Below are 15,320 nucleotides of genomic sequence, written 5' to 3' on the forward strand. Positions count from 1 at the left end.
CAAGATCAAGAGTCACATGCTCCACTGACTGATCCAGCCAGGCACCCCTAAGCTTTATTCTTGAAGGATATTTTCAATGACTATACAATTCTGGATCAACAGTTTTGTACTGTTGTTTTAAAACTTCAAAGATGTTCCAATATCTTTTGGCCTCCACAGTTTCAGATAAGTCAGTGATTATTTGAAACAGTGTTCCTCTGTGTGTAACATGTCATTTTTTTCTTATATTTGGTTTTCAGCAATTTTACTATGATGAGCATTGTTTCTTATTTATCTTGCTGAAGGTTTGCTGAAATATTTGATTGCTAAATTGGGGGAATTTGAGGATATTATTTCCTTAAATGTTTTTCATTTCCAAGCCTTTCTCCTCTCCTGAAACTTCAGTTACTTGCAAATTAGATATTTTGCTATTGTCCCACAAGTACCTGAGGCTTTTGCTATTCAAATTTTTTCCCTCTTTTACAGATTAAATTTTATTTATCTATCTTCAAGTTTTACTGACTCTTTTCTCTGTCATCTCCATTCTGTTGTTATGCCAATACAGGGAATTTTAAAATTTCAGATATTGTATTTTTTCAGCTAGAATTTTCATTTGGTTCTGTTTTGCAGTTTCTGTACTCTTACTTAGCTTTCTAAATTCATTATGAGAAGATATTCCTTTATCCCATTGAGCATAAGTGTAATATCTACTTTAAAGTCCTTGTCTGTTAATTCTAACATCTGGATTATCTTGTGTTTGGTCTCTATTGATTGTTTTGTCTTCTGAAATGGGTCATATTTCCCTTGTTGTTCATGTCAAGTAATTTTGTATTGTATCCTGAATATTGGGAATGATGCAGAAATTTTCATTTCTTTATATTACTCCAAATTGTTGATATTTAGAGATATTTGGATTTGGATATTTATTACTTGCTTGTTGGTTTTGTTTTAACAAGTAATTAACTTGGCTGGATTAAAACTATAAATGCAGCCCGTTGTTGCAGCTTCCATCTCAGTTTGATCATTTTATCCTTAGCTTGGCTGCTTAGTGTCTGCCCCATGCATCTGTGTTTCAGGGTCTTCCAGAGACTTTGGTGGAATGATAAAACAGAATTTGAGACTTACCCTTCTGGCTCTCTCCTTATGGGATTTCCCCTTCACTTTCTGGCAGCTGATATTGCACTAAACAGTCCTCTGCTCATTCAAACCTCTGAGTTTTCTAACAGATCTTCGCCATCTTGTACAGTATAGACAATGCTCTGTCCTTAGGCTTAAGGCATAGAAACAGGAGATTCATCATGAGCCCGTTCCTTCTTTTTTTTTTTTTTTTTAAAGATTTTATTTATTTATTTGAAAGAGAGAGACTGAGAGAGAGAGCACATGGGAGGGGGGAGGGTTGGGAGGGTCAGAGGGAGAAGCAGACTCCCTGCCGAGCAGGGAGCCCGATGCGGGACTCGATCCAGGGACTCCAGGATCATGACCTGAGCCAAAGGCAGTCGCTTAACCAACTGAGCCACCCAGGCGCCCCCGTTCCTTCTTTCAATGCCAATTCTCTTCCAGAATCTGCTTGCTTTGGCTCATAGTCTAGAGATTTCAAGTAGGTCTTTTTTTTTTTGGTCTTTGTGTTGTTTTTTCTGGTTTTATTTTTAATTTAGAGTTTATGGCTATTATACAAGAGAGGGTCAGTCCGCTAGGAACTCACATGGCTATAGAAGCAAAACTTGGATGTAAGTTTTTGAAATTTTAAAAACGCATAGAACTCTCAAGTCTCTAAGAGAAATAGTTCAATTATAGTGCCTACTATGTCAAGGAAAGTAGGTAAATATTTCGAACAGTTGTATTTTCTCTTGAACTTAATCTCAGTTCACTTCATAGCCTTCAGGAGAGTCAACGTCCTAATATAACCCCCTTGCCTCATTTTATTGTCTTAACTGTTGGTATGTTTTGGGCCTGGAAGGATGTAATTATCTACAGTTTAGCCAGTGGTAGTATTTCAAATTTACAGCCCTTAGAGATGAAATAAATTCAAGTGATCCAGGTAACCCTCTAATTATGCAAATAAGAAATTAAAGACCAAATGACTATGTGATTTAAGTATTAACACTGATGGGAATTAGACAAAGTTTCCTGATGTTGCATGTCCAGTAAGAGCTATCTGGATCAGGGGCGCCTGGCTGCTCAGTTGGAAGAACACGTGACTCTTGATCTCTGGGTCATGAGTTCAAGCTCCACATGGGGTATAGAGATTACTTAAATAAATAAAACTTAAAAAAGAGTTATTTGGACCATATCTTAGGGATTTTACTTCTGTAGTATATCACTACATATTACTAACTTATCTACTCTTTCTGTTGGATATCTTTAGGATCATATTATTTCATAAGCTGCTAAGAATCACAGAGGGTTTCTGAGTAGTTGATATGTATAGGACAATACTGGTATAAATTGAAAATTGAGTTATATAGTATTTATGAAAGCACATCACAGAGTTCTTGGTACAAAGTTAGTGTCCAATAAGTACTCATTCTTCATCTTCTTACTACTTCTCATATTTCTTATTATTAATTGCTCATACTTTCAAGATACATTTGAATTCAGGGAAAGCAAGGGGAAGTGTCACCCCTATTCTTTTTTGGAAACATTGATTTCCAAAAGTTAGAGCCACTCTGCCATAGTCTTATCCTTTCTTGTCCCCTTGTCTTGTTTATCTGTTTCACTGCCTTCTTGCTATTACAGCTTCAAAGAGACAGGTAAGTAAGCAGGGTGAGGTCAACAGAATCTCAGGCTATGGTTAATGAGAAGGGAGTAACTGTTCTCACTCCTTTCTAGGCAAAAGAAATTGAGAGAGAGAGAGAGAGAGAGCGTGCACAAGCAAGAGCACTAATTAAAAATAGATTTAAAGTCAATGGGCTTCTAGCTCTTCACCTGTCTGTAGCTTTGCTTCTATCTAATCATCTTTTAATAAAGATTATAATACTAATCCAGGGATGGAAAAACTTTATCTATAAAGTGGCAATAGTAAACATTTTAGATTTTGTGGGCTGCATTTTCTTTCATATTTTCCTTTTTTAAGATAGCTTCTTAAAAAACGTAAAAACTATTCTTAGCTTGGGAGCTGTAAAAAGAAACAAGTGGTGGGCTGTAGAATGCTGACTTTGTGTATTAGACATTCTATTGTATAATGTTGAAGAATCATATGGCAAGATACACGTGAAAACACACGGTAATTCACACTACAGATATGTGTGGTATTATTATTAATGACAATAATTGCCCATTGTCGTTTGGAGGGCAGCACAAAGACCTAAGGGAATTGGATATAGGTAAAGTAAGCTTTGACAGAGGGAATAATGGAGGAAAGTTCTGAGCCAGATTAATATGTGAGTGACACTGTTTTCCAAGAACCAGCATAAGATCCCAGTAATGATACCATGGAGCCAGGCAAGATAGAGGAAACACCAACACACAGACTGTCTACTTCGTAATATTTTTCCAAAGTTAATCTTAGCAAAACTAATCTGGCTGCTTTGGAATTAGAGAAAAATGGCATGAAACCAATAGCCATAATCCTCCCTAGCAAGGAATGTGCTGTAATTTGACTTTTTAAAATAATTTAAACACAATTTTTAAATAAACAATTGAATTTCTAAGTTCCTATTTTTAACATTCATTGAATAGTCTTTCAAATGAGTATTGTAAATAAAACAAATGAATGATCATACACTCTCAGTCTTCTCTATGGCATTTTTTTTTTTTAAGATTTTATTTACTTATTTGACAGAGAGAGACACAGTGAGAGAGGGAACACAAGCAGGGGGAGCGGGAGAGGGAGAAGCAGGCTTCCCGCAGAGCAGGGAACCCGATGCGGGGCTGGATCCCAGGACCCTGGGATCATGACCCGAGCCGAAGGCAGACGCTTAACAACTGAGCCACCCAGGTGCCCCCTCTGTGGCATTTTAATGAACATAAATAATAACAATTATATCTAGACTTCAGATAGTTTACTAATCATATTTTCTGGGGGAAACAAAGAAAGTAGTTTCCCAAGAGTCAAGTCTTGTTTGATTCAAGTTCATTGACAGTTACTTTTATCACTGGTAACATTAAGAATTATCCTAATTTTATTACTTCATTTTCTATATGAATGTAAAAGGATTATTCTATTCTTAAAATAATAACGTAAGTCCTCTCTGAAGCACAGGGTCTGAGAGGTTTTGCAAATCCATGACTCACTCTGACAACTAGAGGTCAGCAGATTGTGTCCCCATATGCCTGTAGAATTTCATCCACAGACGTCACCTTGAGATGTGCCGGCATGACGCTAGACGGTTTCTTGGGTCTTGGAAAGCCTGTGCCACTGACCATTGTTGAATTGTGACTTCACATTATCTCTTAGTCATGTCTAAAATTGGAAGCAAGTAATTAAATAACAAATATCATGCATCACAGAACAAGCTGGATAATCATGTTAAACACATTGACTAATTCTCTAACTTAACTATTTGATGTATAAAAGGAAGCACTGAGTCAACTGATGAGGCAAAGGCATCATAAGTGAAGGGAAAGAGGGAAAAAAGCACTAGAATTCCCAGCCACAACCCCAGACAGAATAGTGTCAATAGAATCAGTTGATAGAATAACAGAATACAAGTCAAAGAAACACCATCTTAAAAATGTATTTGAGTCACAACCTATTCACTTTTCTCATAGGAATTGCTGATCTCTACGACTAACATTAGGACTTTTAAAATGACATTGAAAATGAAAGATTAACTTTTTCTTTGAAATGTAAAATGCAAAAATAACTAAATTAGGCTAGCAAATTTTCCTATTTTAGAAGGCATAAAATTACCTGTAGGAAATCAGGAAAATAAATAAATAAATAAATAACACCTGGAGCCATATTTAATTCTTTTTTGTCCCCTTTCACCACATTATATCTATTGCCATATCCCCACAGATTCTATCTCTAATGGTGACTATCATTTAATAAATGATGAGCACCTACTATGTGCCAGGCACAGTTCTATCCACTGGGGGCAGAATAGCAGACAGACAGAAAAAAAAAATACTCTGTTTTTGTGGAACTTAAAATCTAAGAAAGCAGGGAGACAATTAAGAAATAAAGAAATAAACATATATTATGTCATTTGATGAGTACTATGAGGAAAACAAAAGAGAGTAAAGAGCTAGAGATGACTGGGGATGAAGTATATGAAGGTGGTGATATTTTTTTGAGGTTGGTTAAGGAAGGCCTCAATGACAAAGGAACATTTTGAACAGAGACCAGAAGAAAGTGAGAGGGGACCATGCATATGACAAGGAGCAAGAACATCCCCAGCAGAGGGAACGTGAATCAAAGCCATGGGGTAAGCGTATGATTGGGACATTTGAGGAAGAGCAAAGGGCCAGTGAGAGTCTGTGTAGTGAGTGAGGGGAAGATGGGGGGCAGGGGTAGTGTGAGAAAAGGGGGAACCATATGAATGACTTTAAGGAAGACTTTAGATTTTACTCTGGAATATAGGAAGCCACTGGTGTTCCTTCCCACTTCAGACCTCGTCATATCTCAACATGACAGTGTAACAATAGGCTCGCCTCCTGTGTCTCTTTCCTCTAATGCATATTTTACTTTGCCACTTTATCTAGTTTTCTTAAACCTAGAACTGATCATTACTCTCCTATTAAATATATCCCACTACCTAAAACAAAACACAATACCTAATCAAATCATTGTCAAGACACTCTAATCTACATCTACATAATCAGAATCTCTAAAGAAAACAGATGGCACAAACTGGGTAACATGAGGAGGGCTTAGTAATGGAACCAATTACAAAGGTGTGGACAGAGTTCAGGACTTGTATAAGAGATAGCACAGTACCCTGGGATTAGCAGCTGTGGAGAGCCTTACATCTCAGTATTAGTTGAATTATGTCCCCCAAACAGATACGTGAGGCCCCAACCCCCAGTATTTGGAATGCTGTGTTTGGAAATAGGATCACTGCAAAATTAATTAGTTAATATAAGGTCATCCTGGAGTGGGAGAGGCCCATAATCCATTATGACTGATGTCCCTCTAGGAAGAGAATAGACATAGAGAGAGACACAGGGAGAAGATGGGCCATGTGACAACAGAGACAAAGATTGAAGTGATGCTTCTACAAGCCAAGGAATGTCAGGGATTGCTTGTAAAGCTAGAAGAGGCAAGGAAGGAGTCTCCCCTACAGATTTCAGGGGGAGCACAGCCCTGATGACACCTTGATTTCAGACTTTTAACCTCCAGAACTTAGGGCAATAAATGTTTGTTATTTTAAGCCACCAAGTTTGCAGTATTTTGTTACAGTAGCCCTATGAAACTAATACACCTCCCTTTGGCCTTAAGGGAGAAACTCTCAGAACCCAGAGATGAGAGTACTTATGACGTTCGATAGAGGGGTACAAACCTACAGGGACCTTGCAGATTGGGAGCCAGAAAAAGAAACACTCCAACCTTCTGATCGCTTGCCAGTGCCTTCCCATGGTTGAACTTTACTGGAAAGCAGAAGGCAATTGAGGCCACTGATAAGTGTCCTTATGCATCAGCCACCAGGGGCAGAGAGAAGACAAAGGCAGAAGGGGATTTGAAAGGACAGGTAGAACTATCCAATGCAAAGTCGCTAAACAATTTTGGAACAGCTTATCTTTCCTGCCTCATCTCCTGTCCTGTTTCTACATGCCTCATAGGATCAGACACCAGGACCACCAGCTGCCCCTCAAGGTACCCTCATGTGTTCTGTCGTCATGTGCTTGCTCATATAGTTCCTTCTACTGAAACATTTACTATCCTTACCACCTTCTCCATCTGTAAAAATATAACTCATCTTCCAGGCCCTCCATGAAACATTTTGTGATCCACCAAGGCAGAAACTCCCCGCATTGCAGCCCCAGTACTCCTGAATTATAGTTCTACAATCACACCTACCAAAATCTGCCTCATATTGTAGTTAGACATCTGTCTTCTCTCTTTAATTGAGAGATTCTTCAGGGCATGGATTGAGTTATATTCATCATTTATAACTGTTCACCTAGCTATTTCACAACAATGTGCACAAGGTAAAGATTAGTATCTATTGGTTAAATTGAAAAATGATAACTTTAGTATTGAAATGAAATTTAGAGTCATCCAGTTCAATCTGCCCATTTCACAGAAGTAAAAACTGAGGCTTAGAAATAGGCAATGGCAAAATAGGACTTGGAAACAAATATAACTTTTCTCAGTCTGGAGCTTTCCCATTATATAACTATGGATTTTATGGAAATAAAATCATTCTCATAAAGCTCATAATAACAATTCCAAAGTCTTATAAAGAAAAAAATGTAAATGAGTTAGCAACATGTGAATAAAAAGCTTTTTAAGATACTTGCATATTGAGAAATTTTTTAAAAGTATTTGAGAAAATATTTTGAGCTTTATTGATTCCACAATGTTTGAGAAACAGTTTGTGGTATTTAGGAGCCCCCAAAGGCAGCTGGATTCTCCCATTCCAACCTGGTAGCAAGTGTGTTAAGAAATAAATAGATAATTATTTTCCATAATTTAAAAGTAAATATAACTGAATGGCTTAAGCTGTCAGCTTAAAAAGTTTCAGAATAATTTAATCCTTTGCTAGATTTTGCAAGCAAAATGTCAAAGCCAATTTCAACTAGCCTGCAAATCGAAAGGGCTCGTTACTTATCTCTATTAGCTAAGGAAATCAACTTTCTTGTGTGACAAGAAGAAGGTAATACATTTCTCTTTTTTTATAAATCTTTTATTTATTAAAGATTTTATTTACTTATATGAGAGAGAGAGAGACAGCATGAGTGAGGAGAGGGGAGAAGGGAAAGGGACAGAAGGGGATGGAGAAGCAGACTCCCCATGGAGCACAGAGTCGGACATGGGGCTCGATCCCAGGACCCCAAAATCATGACCTGAGCTGAAGCCAGATGCTTAACCGACTGAGCCACCCAGGGGCCCCCATTTCTCTTTTTTTAAATTAAACTTGTCTTATTCTTGCATTAATTGATACTATACCTGCTCAATGACATCTTTCTCCTTGAGAAAACAAGGAAAATGAGAACCTATAAAAGTTAATGAACTTCCATTTTGTAGTGGTGCAGTTCAGGAAGTTCTCAAGACCACCTTCAGTTTCACTGATTCTCTAGAAGGACTTTCAAAACCCAGCAAACATGTCTGCTCACAGTACAGGTTTATTAGAGCCAAAGGACACAGATTAGAGTCAGCAACAGGCAAACCTATGTCACCACACTTCAGGAGAGACCAGGCATGAAGCCACCAGCTGTCCCCTACCAGGGGAATTGTGTGAATGGTGCTTATTTCTCCCAGCAACCATGTGTGACAACATAAACGGAATAATGCCAACTGCGAAAGCTCACCAAGCCTTGGTGTCCAGGGTTTTTATTGGAAGTCAGCGATGTACACATGGCTAACCACCCATGTTATTAACCTTAGTTCCCAGTCCCTCCAGAGGTCAAATTGATATTACACGACCCAAGACCTCCACCATAAATAACACGGTTCATGTAGACTATGTGGCATGACCTAAGGACTCCAGGTAAACAAAGAGACTCATTTCCTGCAGGCAGCACAGGAAGGTCACTCCGAGGAGCTGGGGGCAAGGACTTTTCTTTAGGCAAGCTCAAGCCTCTACTACATAAATGTCTTGTAAATTTAAAGTTTAAGTTTCTGAGAGCTTAAGGTGCTTATCCTGTTGTTTTCTGCTCCGTGCCTAAAGTTTTCAATCTGAGCTTCCAAGCTTTCTCAGCTTATGGCACCAATGTGTCTCAGTTATTTTTCACAGTGCTTTTTAGGCAAAAAGAAATCCTTAATAGTAATTAGGTCCAAACGACTTAACAGTAGTAATTTGCATGGTGTCCAAGAGGCGATACTGTGATTCCCTGAAGAATTTTATTTTACTTTATTTATTTATTTTTAATTAATTTTTTTTTAAAGATTTTCTTTATTTATTTGACAGAGAGAGAGAATAGCGAGAGCAGGAACACAAGCAGGGGGAGTGGGAGAGGGAGGAGCAGGCTTCCCGCCGAGCGGGGAGCCCGATGTGGGACTCTATCCCAGGACCCTGGGATCATGACCTGAGCTGAAGGCAGATGCTTAACGACTGAGCCACCCAGGCACCCCTTACTTTATTTTTTTAAGTAATCTCTACCCCCAATGTGGGGTTCGAACTCATGACCCTGGGATCAAGAGTCACATGCTCCACCAACTGAGCCAGCAAGGTGCCCCAAGAATTTTAAATATTCCACGGTGCCCGTAGGAGGTTGTTGCTGTGCCTTAGGGCAACTTGGCCCATAATTTCAGAACCGTAGTTCCATATAATGCTCAAGTCACTATAGAAGAGTATTTTGTCATTGTTTCTGTCCTTTAAAAATATTTTGTTGAAAAGTAAATATGTGTCAAATGCTAGGAACTGGGTTTCCATATACAGGCAAGATATGCTCTGGACAGTTTAGAGTGTTCCACAGATGTTTTAAAAGTTAATAATAAAGGAAAATTTGGGGAATGGATTATTTTTTCTATTGAACAAATTAGTAAACTGTATTTTCCAGAACTTGACATAGGACCTAACAGACATTCAGAAAATGTTTCTTAAATTGAATTATAACACAAATAGGAAAATTTGCTTACCTTAACTGTCACAAGTGTACATGCAAATAACACCTATTAACACCAAGCCTATTTCTCTGTTCATTAGGATGAAACTATTTCATTCTTAAAAAAAGAAAAAAATCTTCTTTTTCTTTCGTGTCCAATCTAAAAGCAACAGTATTTTGGAAATTTTAGAAAGAAGAGAATTATAACAACATCAACCTTATACAATAACTCAGTAACTTCTGTTATTTTTGTCCTTATTTTACAATACACATGCCTACATAGTTGTAATCATATCACACATTACATTTGTCTTGCCTTTTTTCACTTAACATAGTTTTGTAAGCACTTTCCATTGTTCTAAACAAATCTCTGAATTACGTTTTACTTCTTCCCTAATTTGGAAGAGATTTCCTCTTGCTAAGAAAATCTTTACTCTTCAGAACTATTGCTTTTACAAGTGCATCTTTGGCTTTGTTACTTTGATGCTTGATTATCCTTTAGTTTGAACAAAATGATTTCCTTCACTGTGAATTACCTAGCAACGATGGTACTGGAAGAAAGAGATTTATCTTGCTCTTGCTTACTGAACCAATGAAGCATTCCAATCTCAGGGCCAGGGAGGAGCCAGGCTGTAAATTTTTCTGACTTCTGCTATAAACAAAGCCTGTCAGGGGGAAGGCTGTGACTTGACACCCTCTTTAGAAAGAGAAGCTGGCGAACAGAGAGAACGTGCCTCTCTATTCATGTCACTATGTGCCTTGGGAAGAGGAGATTGGGGGTTTCTATATGTAGAGCCTGGGCTGACATCTTTCTGGTAAACCAAAGCCATAATAGTGGAAAGTTTGAGTTGCCTTTAAACCGCAAGGTCTTGGTGTCTCCTTCATTGAGGAGGGAACTGGTTCTCCATCCAAGAAGGGTCAACTTTACACCGTTAGCGGACCTCTTTTTATCTTAACTTAAAGAGCTTCCATGGTGTGGGTTGAGAGACGGGATTTCCTTGGGAATGAGTCTGTGCACTCAAATAAATGAATCTGTGTTTTGGAAATGAGGGATTGGTATTATGGATTTAGGGTTATTAATTATGACTGAGTTTATCTCTGAACATTTTTAAACCACTATTGTCACTGGAAGAGGCAAAGAGGAAATTAAAAAATGAGATGAGGAAAGGAAGCTGTCAGAACCATAACTTCAGGAATAGAGAATTATATTGATGTAGTGCTAAATTGTAAATATCCAAAGGGGAATCAACAGTTAATATTTGATCTCACCCTTTTTTATTTAAAAGAATGTACTCATTAATTAAAAAGTGAGATGTTATTTACAGCATTTTGAATTTTAAAAAATCTCCTTAGAATGGTTAGGAGAATAGATTCTCTCATAGCCTCACTATTGATGGGACTATAAATTGTTGTTAAGTTTCTGTGATAATATGCACCAAGATCTGTAAAAGTACATCTACCCTTTTCTGCAGCAATTTAATTTTTAGGACTTTATGCTATCATATATTAGGAAGGTAACAAAGGTTATATGTTAATATAAATAAGAAATATTAACATATATTAAGTGTTATATATCTTTTTAAAAATTTTTTAAGATTTATTTATGTATTTGAGAGAGAGAGAGAGCTTGTGACCAAGGGGGAGGGACAGAGGAAGAGGGAGAGGGAGAGAAGCAGACTCCCCGCCAAGTGGTGAGCCTGACTGACACAGGGCTCAATCCCAGGACCCTGAGATCATGACCTGAGCTGAAATCAAGAGTTGGTCGCTTAACCGTCTGAACCACCCAGGCACCCCTAAGTGTTATTTATCTTAAAGTCATAAATAATCTAATTTTAAAAATAAAATAGAATTGATTAAATACATTATGATGCATGAATGTAGTAAAATTCTACACTTGATCTTAGCCAAAAGGCCGAGAAGTGATGTAGTAAAATTCTATACGGTCACAAATCATGATGATGTATAGATGTTTTAATTATATGGAAAATATTCAGGGGCACCTGGGTGGCTCAGTGGGTTAAGTGTCTGCCTTCAGCTCAGGTCATGATCCCAGGGTCCTGGGATTGAGGCCCCCATCAGGCTCCTTGCTCAGCAGAGAGCCCGCTTCTCTCTTTGCCTGCCCTTCTCCCTCCTTGTGCTCTCTCTCTCTGACAAATAAATAAATCTTTTTTAAAAAAAAAAAAGAAAGAAAATATTCAGAATATATTACTAAGTAAAAAAAAGCAGGAAAAGAGAATTCATCATTTAATATATTTTTATACACACAGATGCAAACACCAGAATGAAATAGCTCAATCCGATAAAGTAGTGTAAGTGGTTATTTTGGATAGTAATAGCTAAAGTTCTTCCCCTCATTTCTTCTTGCCTGCCTTCCCTTCCTTTCTCCCTTTTTTCTTCCTTTCCTTCTCTTTTCCTCCCTTTCCTCCTTTCCCTCCCTCTTTGTCCTTTTTATTCTTGGTTTCCTCTGTATTCCAAGCACTTAGGCTTTTATTTTGTAAGTTGAAGGAATACACCGTTTTGTTTTATTTTTAACTTTATCTTATAAAAGCCTACTATTTGGATTTAGGGAACTTAGGGTGGAAAAAGAATTGTGTCCCTTTCTTTTCTTCTTGATGCCCTCTCCCTTAATGTTCCAGGTTCTCTTCCTCCATGGGTAAAGAGGAGAACAAGAAAGTGAGGACAAATGTTCCACTGTGTCTTTCAAAAGCAGACCTAGAAGACCATTCCATCCTGTTCATTCGAATTTTTTTTAAAAAAAATTTATTTATTTATTTGAGAGAGAGAGAGAGAGAGCACTCAGGGGCGAGGGGCAGAGGGAGTGGGAGAGAGTCTTTTTTTTTTTTTTTAAAGATTTTATTTATTTATTTGACAGAGACAGAGACAGCGAGAGCGAGAGCGGGAACACAAGCAGGGGGAGTGGGAGAGGGAGAAGCAGGCTTCCTGCTGAGCATGGAGCCCAATGTGGGGCTCGATCCAAGGACTCTGGGATCATGACCTGAGCCGAAGGCAGCTGCTTAACGACTGAGCCACCCAGGCGCCCCGGGAGAGAGTCTTAAGCAGACTCTGTGCTGAGCATGGAGCCTGGAGGGGAGGGGGGTTCCATCTCATGACCCTGAGATCACCATCTGAGCCAAAACCAAGAGTTGGATGCTTCACTGACTGCGCCACCCAGGCGCCCCAGGAAATGAATTTCTTTTAAAAATTAAATGATTTCTATTTCTTTTTGCCTGTTTGGATATTTGAGAGACTGGCAGAAAAAACAAGTCCGTTATTTGCTGTATAATTCTTTTATGGTATTTAAAATGTTATGCATTTCTTCTCCACAACAGGCAAAAAGAAATTAGTTTTACCTTTAATGTGTAAAATTAAAATGATTCACACCTTTTCTGATATCTCATAACATTTTTCTAATAAGTTAATAAATTTAGGCTTTTTAATGTTCAAATTAATGTCTGAATAAAAATCTTCAAGGGCACCAAAAATAAGTCATATTTAAAGGCCAGGATAAGAAAAGTAGTAATAGAAAAAAATGTTTAATAACGATCTAAAGCAACGGACTACGTCAAATCTCAAACTTGACATTGTCTCCTAATGTTAGTCTTGGTTTTAGGGAAGGTGCACAGCTCACTGCAGATTAGAAAATATTGAGAGTTCAAACTGGTAGTGGCAGATAATGCTTATGTTGTACTAACAACTGTACACAGCCTGATGTGGAGCAGATGGTCTGAATTTTGAGAATATGAAGCTTGTGGTAGAGAAGTGAAATTTATGCTATGGGAAGTATGTTTTCAACCAATCCTTTTTAAAAAGTGAATCCTGTCATCACAATCATTATAGATGCTTCATGCATTTCATTTCAGGGGAAATTGATGGTCTGACCGGAATTTTAACTTTGCATTTTAACTCATTTTCATGCTGCCAGTGTCCCAGATTAAACACCAGCAAGGCTGAGCCCAGCATTTAGGCAAGTCTGAGTCTGTCTGGAGGGTGAAGATATGACGTGCCATGGTCCTCTCTTCACAAAGATGGATGAATCCCATAGAAGTGAAATCATGGCAAGGAGAAGGGCTGAGAGTTTTGGGGAGCCTTCAGGATTGCTAGCAGTGACTTCTAGTTGGTGCAGTGGCAAGGAAAGCCGCCGCCAGTGAATGGAAGCCTGAGGGATAAGGAGCAAGGTGGTGGGCTCTTTAAGAACAAGTTCTTGGAACACCTATGACAAATATGTGTGGGGCTGAGAGTCCCAAAACTATGCGAGGACCTTAATTTGACTCCTATAGACCCTGAGGAGTTATACTTTTTTCTATTCATTATTGTTACTGTGGTCTTATATTTAGCCTGTTGTCACCTAGAAAACACAGATTACTTTTGTATCTCTATTGAAAGAATAGAGGAATAGTTATCAGATGGCATAAACAAAAGGCACAATACATGTAGGTTTCTTGTCCCTGTCTTTAGAACAAACACTAGAGGTATCATTTGGAGAAAGTAGCAGTTAACAGGAAACTAATTAGCCAAAATGGAAAAAAAAAAAAAAATCCTTGAATGGCATTTATTCTTCCAAATAAGAATTCTTCGTTCTTGGGGCAGATTGATAAATGAGGTGACATTTCGATTGATTTGATTGATTGGATTCATCCCTCTAGGGTGCAAATGAGGGTCAGACACAAAGGATAGAAATGTGCTTGGATGTTGCCCTGCTTTCTTAGTATTGCAGTTAGTTGCCTTTCTAGCATTTGTAACTGAATTGGAAAATATTTTCAAACAAACCAATAACAGCTTCAAGATAAAAAGAGCTACACACTTCACAACTCCTTCCTATTATATGAACGTGTAAATCGAATTCCCTTTCAAGATGCAAAAACAAGGGTTGGCTTCCCCAAAATGTTTTCATTGGCTTTAGGGAACTAAAACACACCAGTCTGGGTGACTAATACTTCCTGTAAAATAAAGATAGATCAACACATAATTAAATTCTGGCTCAAATGTAATTGTTGTCTTGGAAACAGTTTGGGGGATAAATACGGTTATGCTAATGTAACTAACTCCTCATGATTCCCACCAATGATCTAGTTTATTAATTAGGCCAGGCCATCCTACTACCTCGTGTTATCTATTTTGTAATATTTAAAGGGTTAAAAAAAAAGTTCCTAAGAGAAATACGAAGAGGAGGAAAAAGGGATAAATCTTAAATTAGTTATTTGTCAGCTCTCAAAAGGATTCCAGTTGGAGGAGTAGGTTAAAAGTACTTTCGCTTATCTGTGGGTTCCAAAGATCCTTCCTACCCCAATAGGCAGAAAACAGTTAGTATATCCAGCATTTTTAACGAATAATTCCTGGAGTTATTTCCCTTAACTCCCTCTTTGGAGGATTTAAAATTCGATGGATCCAAGAGAAACCAAAATCCTAAGTGGCCAGTGTTTTCTGGTTTCTGCTCTGAGTATACAGTGATTTTGTAGGAAGTTTACTTCGTGCGTAGCCTGAAGGGCAGCCTGCCTGCTCTCAAGGGTTTTGCTGAGGCCGAGTGTGAACTCTGGGCGCGAGAGCGCATCTCGGCTCTTAGGTCACACCCACTCGGGTGTGCGTGTGAGTGAGTGCGCGGGTGCCTGCGCGCGTGTGTACGTGTGGGGAGGTGTGCGCCAAGAGGGTGGGGTGAGGGGCAGGCGAGGAGGGCTCTAGGTGAAGCGGGAGCA

At 38.4% G+C, this 15,320-nt stretch overlaps 1 pseudogene; it reads right to left on the bottom strand.

Moving 5' to 3' along the window:
• Window positions 1–11,386: 11,386 nt before the first annotated feature.
• LOC118001734 lies at window positions 11,387–11,554 on the bottom strand (annotated as a pseudogene).
• Window positions 11,555–15,320: the final 3,766 nt, after the last annotated feature.

Source organism: Mirounga leonina, unplaced genomic scaffold, assembly GCF_011800145.1.
Source record: "Mirounga leonina isolate KUSES-001 unplaced genomic scaffold, KU_Mleo_1.0 Mir_53, whole genome shotgun sequence".
NCBI lineage: Eukaryota > Metazoa > Chordata > Mammalia > Carnivora > Phocidae > Mirounga > Mirounga leonina.